A 6,610-nucleotide genomic window follows, 5' to 3' on the forward strand; every position below is an offset into this window, starting at 1 on the left:
AGGACTGTACGTTCCACCAGTGTGCTGCAACAGGGAGAGCATTAACTCAGGGAGTTCAGTACATGTAAAAAAAGTTTCAGAAACGAAAAAGGTCAGGACAGGGGGGTTGGAATGGGCCTGGAGGGTGTTGTGCATCCAGAAGAGAAGAAAATATGTTTCCTAATGCAGAACAAAACTGAGTAAAATTATTTGCTATATAATCCATTAAGAAAAGGAGAAAGTCAAAGAATTCCCAGGGGACAGGGTTTTTTTTTCCATCCACACTCAAAATAAGTAATTTTGAGTGACAGACGACTCAATCCACTACAATTAGCATATTCCTTCCTTGCTGGCAACAAGATCAAACTGAGGACTGTACGAGAACTGTATGCCCATCACATTACTAAAACTTTTGCTAAGCACAGGAAGGAAATTATACTGCTTTGATGTTACTTTTGGCTTCCAGTCTCAGGATTTGGACAAAAAAAGACTGAAATAATATTTTAACCTGCTTATAGGGATTCAAACCCATCTCTCTCAGCAGAGTGCCCTAATCACTCTGTGGTTTAGGGAAGGAAGCATACTCCACATGCCTACTGCTGAAATTGCTCCAGGATTCACTGGTGGAGAGAGAACTAGGAGAGTCAGATGGAAAACAGATTGTATTCCTGTGGTAAGGCATTAACCTTGGAGAAACACAGTCCCTCTGCTAATGTTTGTGCTATCAGGGTGTGGGTGGAATGCATGTCTCCTTCCAGGCTGCAGTCCCAACATCTGGGATCCCAGCCCAGGTCAGCTCAGTACCATAACCAGGAGAGTTTTGTGCAGAGTTAAACTACCGAGTTCCGCACCTTAAACACTGAGTCTCGCTTTCTCACAAGCCCTCTGGCTTTGGCTACATTTTGACCTTTCACTTTCAGCAGGTAAGATGAAGTCTGTTCTAAACATCACCTTTCCCGTATGAGCTGTCAGAGGATTTGTGCTGAGCAGACAGACAAGCCTGGATCTGGGTCTTCTGGGGATGAAGCAGGAGTGCAGCTGCAGTCCTGCACTAAATAATTTCTGCTAAAGAGCAAGTTTCTGGGTCATCATCCTGCTATCTCCAACTCTCCCCATGCTGTGACTGGAGGGTCAGTGAGTTTAATTCAGGATTTTGGCCTGTTTGGGGGCCAGGCTGACACTCTTCAGGGCACCATGCTACCTTCCCCAGAGATGCCTGTATCTGCACCCTAAGCCTTGTGCTTTAATCCATCACTTATGCAGCACTTATGTATAATTCCTGATTAAACAGTTCCTGTGCCATGAATTTAATTTTTCTTAGCCTTAAGATCTTCATGAATTAATTCGTACTGCTAAATTTCACCTTATTTCTGACTCTAAAACATCATTTTCCTTCTCTCTTGCTGCTTCTGCAGCTATTCTGGTATTTGGCCAACTCTCAGTCAAATATGTTCAAATTAATGCAGGTGGCTTTAAATCTATTTAAATTAGTAAATGAATGAAATGTAAATCAAAATCAACAGACACTTCCCCTTAGCATACTGTATGTTTTCTGCTATCAGACTGTTTAAATTATAGAATGTCTGGTCTATGTCTTCTTCTATTTCTTCAGCAGCACTTAGTACAAGTAAACAGGGGCATTCAGCAAAATTTAATCCAAACAGAGCACTCCTTGATTTACTCCAAAACTACATATTAGAATAAAGACAAGTCTATATTTTCTTAAATCTCTGTTTTGACTAGTAAGCAGTGACTCTACAGGCCAAATTCCCCTTCCTTCAATTAGAGTTGCATATTGTTTTTTCATTCAAACGACCACACACAAATTGCTCTGGTCTAGTTCCCAGATAGTACACAGATTTCTTGTAGCAATTCATTTAAGAAAGTTGATTTCTGTATTTTATATCTTGCTTGTTATTTGAGAAATTAGCTGTGCTTTTTTTCTCTGTAAAAAGTTGGGTTTTTTTTCCAAGGGTATATTGTTGTTCCAAACTTCTACATTAGGAAATATAAAAGTTTCTTTTGCTTTTATTCCCCCTAAATTCTATTTAATATAATCCTATCCTTTCAACAATTTAGATTAAGTTTTTTGGTTGTTTGATTATTTTTCTCCAAATCTCTGTCCTCTTCTGAGACCAAACCTTTGGAGAGATGAAAATCATCATTTATCAGCTTTAGCAGAAACAAAATCCATAAAATTAATGTCAAATCAGGTATAGTTTGTGATAATTTCAAATGTGCTCAGTCAGAAAACTGCCTGTTAAATACCTGACAGAACATGCAAAATCTCATTTATTTTAACTTCAGCCAATCTGTTCTGTTTGAATTGAAAAGTCAAATATTTTATTTTGGAAAAATGGCAGCACTTCATAGGAAATATATAAGTTGATACACATTAGTGTAAGACTTGAGTTTTTTTCTTTGTTGACATCTGCATATGCTCTAGGACACAACACTTCTAAGCCCCAGCAGAAGTTCTGTTTTGCCCCTACTTGTCTGCATGATGCTGACTGACACCTCTCAACTTTTAGCCGCACTGTCTCATTTCCTCCTTACATTGATTACTCCACAGTGAACCATAGCTAGTTCAGCAGACAACACAGTTAGAATCTCCATTCTACTTTAGTGCAAATGGTAATTTATCCATCCAAATAAATGACAGAAAAAAATCCTCACAACTTAGAAGTATGTGTTAGTATTCCATGTCTTCTTGCTATTATTTGATTTACATCTTGTTCAGAGAAATCCTGTATCTCTCACATATAGCTCTAAAAACTGGGGATGTTGCCTAGGGTTTGCAGAGTAAACAATTCTTAATCACAGTGTTTTTCCCTGCCATACACACCCTGTAAGTTAACTATGTCCCAAACATGCTGCAATCATTTAAAGAATATGTGTCTAGGCTTTCATTCAAAAACTTTTTGAGCTTGAAAACCATACATCTGTAAATCTGAATCAGAACCATTTCAACCTATTTTACTGAGGCCAAAGGGAAGACAGAGGAGTGACAATTATCTAATGTTACCTTTCCTGACCCCAGCAGAGTCTGTGGGAGTTTTCCCGCTGAGTTCATGGAGTCGAAATTTTGACCTGGTTTGGTTCCAACCTTTGAAGAGCAGAGGGTGAGCAGCACCTGCAATCTCTTTTATATGATTATTAGGACATGGGGAAGACAAAAATGTCTTCCCAAAGTAAAATCCCATCTCTGGCATCTTTTTTTGAGGCACCCTTATGACTCAGATGAAAAAAGAAATCTGAATTACTCCAAAAACAATGAGAGGAATTGGATTCTGAAAAGGTGATGCAAATCTAGTGTGTTTTACTTCATTTCATCTCATGTAAAATTGAGTGAGAAACATCTCAGCATCACACAAATTATAAGTGCCCAAAACTAACTGATGCAGAGTAATTTTTCTCCAGGATTTTCTGTATCTTTCTTCTTCCTGAAAAAATTTGCCATGATGTAGACAACACAATGATGTAATTGTGCCAGTAAAGCCCATTGAAATTCATGGCTGTGGTTTCAGTTCATGCCCATAGGGTATGAGCACATACTGCTATGAGCAAGAGAAAATTTTAGAGGATCAATTGCAAAATAAAATTCCACTGAATTTCTAAAAATACTTACTCCTCCCTTGTCCTTTCTCTCTTTCTGAACCACAAGGCAAATGCAGTGGCTCTCTTATCTTTCCCTTCTGCTCCATAGGTACCAGCTGCCTTTATATCCCACTGAATTAAATAATTAAATAAATCCCAGAACAGTCCTTCAGAACCTTTTTTTTTTTTTTTTGCCAGTAATGAAATCTTCTCTCATAAAAAAAAAACACCTCTGGCTTTACACCTTGCTGTGATTTGTAGCATGATTTCTATGTATTCAAAGGCCACATTTTGCACAAGTCTTAGCACTTGACTTTACGTTTGTAAATTAGGTAGGTGTTAAGTCTGCAACTATTCCTCCTGGTGTAAGTATTTTATTACTGCTCTCTTTTCTTCTCTCCAAGAAAACTCCAATAAAAATTATTTTATATCATTTCTGTATTCCAGCTACTGGAATTGTTTTCACCTTGTTTTATTGTGATATTGACCTTCAGCCAAATATTTGCATAGCAGCAATGTAGTAAGTAAATTAATTTTAAAAAGTGAGAAATCTGTTTCCATTCCAACCTGAGGGAATTCAAAACCATCCTTATATTTTCTGAAAAGTGTTCTAACAGACATGCTGTTAAGAATATTTGAGCTTTGGTGCTAATAGAAAATGAAGGTATGTAGAAATTTTAAGAAGAAAACTTCTGATTCATTGAAGTTGGGGCTCTATACAACCAGTGATGCAGAACCTGGGGATCCAGAAGAATGACAGCATCCTGGAAATTGCCCTGCAGAAAAATAGGAAAATGTGAACCCTTACCTGGTCAGCAAACTATTTCTATTCTTTTTCTCATAGCTTTTTAAAGTAAAATGCACTTAACATGTTAAGACCTGATATTTGAGCTAAAAAGGGAAGGGGAAATTAAAAAAAAAATTCTGTTCTTAGTTTATGATGTTGGGTAGCTGAGGATGATGCCTTTAGAGATTCCTTAGTCTCAGCCACATTGATTATTCTTAATTTCCTTGCTGGTTTACAACCTAGGTGCCTAGTTTCAAGAATTGTAGCTATCAGTTGTGTTATTTGGGTAATTACTCTAGACCTTGATCTCAATGTTTAGTACTAAAATTATTTTAAAAGCAGATCTTCCAACATTGTGTGATATTTTATATCTACAGCTCTGGTAAATAGCAAATGATTTCTATTGCCTGGCATTACTTTTAAAATAAAACAGCCTTTTCTTCTTGCAGGGGATGAAGACAAATGGTCCCTCTCCAGTTCTTTTAAATGATGCACATCCCTCATTTTAATAATATGTTTATATCTCAGTGACTTTTAATAAATGGTGGCATTGAAACTTTTGTGGACTGAGAGTTTTTCTGGGCCAGAGGTGGAAGATGGACAATAAGGATTTGCTGTTTTGAAGCTGTTTTATATGAGACAGTCTCTAGATTTGCCAAGCTGCATATATTGAATAAAAATGCTACATGTACTAGTTAATGTGATATGTGCCAGGTACGAGAGTTATAAGGCATTAGGTCAGCTATAAACACAGGAGTCAAACAGCAAGGCATTGTTCAGAAATAAATTGAGCTGTCTGGCCCTCTTTGGGACAGAACACATTCCCTTCATAAAATACTCAGTAGATTCTACAATTACTCCACAAGAAAATGAACAGCAAGAGAATTAAGCCTTCTGCAAAAAGTTACTCTTCTGATGCAAACTGGAGTTTAACTAGCAATTCATGCACACATGCACCACACATATTAATCATTAATATAAAAATTAATAGAATTTCTGAAAAACCTCTTTGGAAAAAGAAATCACCACTGAGAGTAAGGTTCAAAGGAGTCTAATAGAACTGACTATGCACTTGGACTAAATTTTGGCAGTAATTATGTTTACTTGCCAATTTCTACAGATATTTTCCAGTTTAATTACAGCAGGAATAATGTTAATAATAGTAATAATGACAACGTCACCAAAAGAACAACAACAATAACATTAATTATAATAACAGTTACAGTATTCATTTTCATAATGATAATAATAATATAATTACAGTCTCAAACTCATAAAATAAATCTCATCTGCCTAAAATGACAACTTAATTTCTATAAAAGTCTCTGACTTTTTTTAATTTCTACCTTTGGTCTGCATTATCCAGTACAGGAAGAAAATACTGTCAAATAATGAAAATAAGGTTATTTTTAATAATTTCCAAACTGGGTTAAGGAACAGTCCTGGAAAGCTTAAGAAAGCCTATTCTCAGTGTATTTGCAGTTCAGCTTTAAAATGAAAGTGATCTGAATAAACATCAACACAAGCCACCAGAACCTTTGCTTTTGTGACATCTCAGCTTGAAAATCAGAGTGAAATCATAAATGTGTTAGCATTGGAGTGTTATTATCCAAAGCTTGCTGGTGCTGGGGAAAAAAAAAATCTTTTGTGACAGTCCAAGCCAGTATAGTTATAATGCTTGAACTAAAAAAGTCATCATTCTGAAGCCAAAATATGACAATCAAAACAATGTGTTTTAGTTCTAATGCACTCTGGCAAATGCTAAACACATAAGAATTTAGCATCATCAATTTAGCACTATCAAGTTCGAGGACCAAATATTTCAAATCAGTGGAATACACTATCTGTATATAATTCTGAAGTAAACTATGCTGATGAACAATGTTCAGTTTTTAATAATGTGGGTGGATCTGTTTAAAAATTAAGTAAAGCCAAACAATCAAAAATTTATATTATTGTCAGCTTATTTCAAAAAGGCAGTTTGTTCTGCTATATACAAGATCAAATCTGAAGAATATGTACCACAATAACAATAATTTACTGGATCCTTTCTCTTTTAGTAATTTTGACTGCTTTATTCTAACTAGAATATTTGTTTAGAACAGCTGTTCTTGCCTTCCATCTCAGTCTGAAGGCAGAAGTTTAAAAAATTCAACCAGTCCATTATTTATGAAGCTCCAAAAGTGGAGCTCTCTGCAACTTTTCAAAATTTGAAACATTTGCATCTCTCTAAGCTTTAAAACATAA

General features: G+C 35.9%; 1 long non-coding RNA gene across 1 annotated transcript; it reads left to right on the forward strand.

Annotated features, from left to right (window-relative positions):
* Nucleotides 1-806: 806 nt before the first annotated feature.
* Nucleotides 807-4,919, forward strand: LOC119707745. Its single transcript, XR_005258838.1, has 3 exons — nt 807-902; nt 4,283-4,387; nt 4,813-4,919. It is a non-coding gene; the product is annotated as an uncharacterized LOC119707745 (long non-coding RNA).
* Nucleotides 4,920-6,610: the final 1,691 nt, after the last annotated feature.

The sequence above is a fragment of the Motacilla alba genome, chromosome 1A (genome assembly GCF_015832195.1).
Source record: "Motacilla alba alba isolate MOTALB_02 chromosome 1A, Motacilla_alba_V1.0_pri, whole genome shotgun sequence".
Lineage (NCBI taxonomy): Eukaryota > Metazoa > Chordata > Aves > Passeriformes > Motacillidae > Motacilla > Motacilla alba.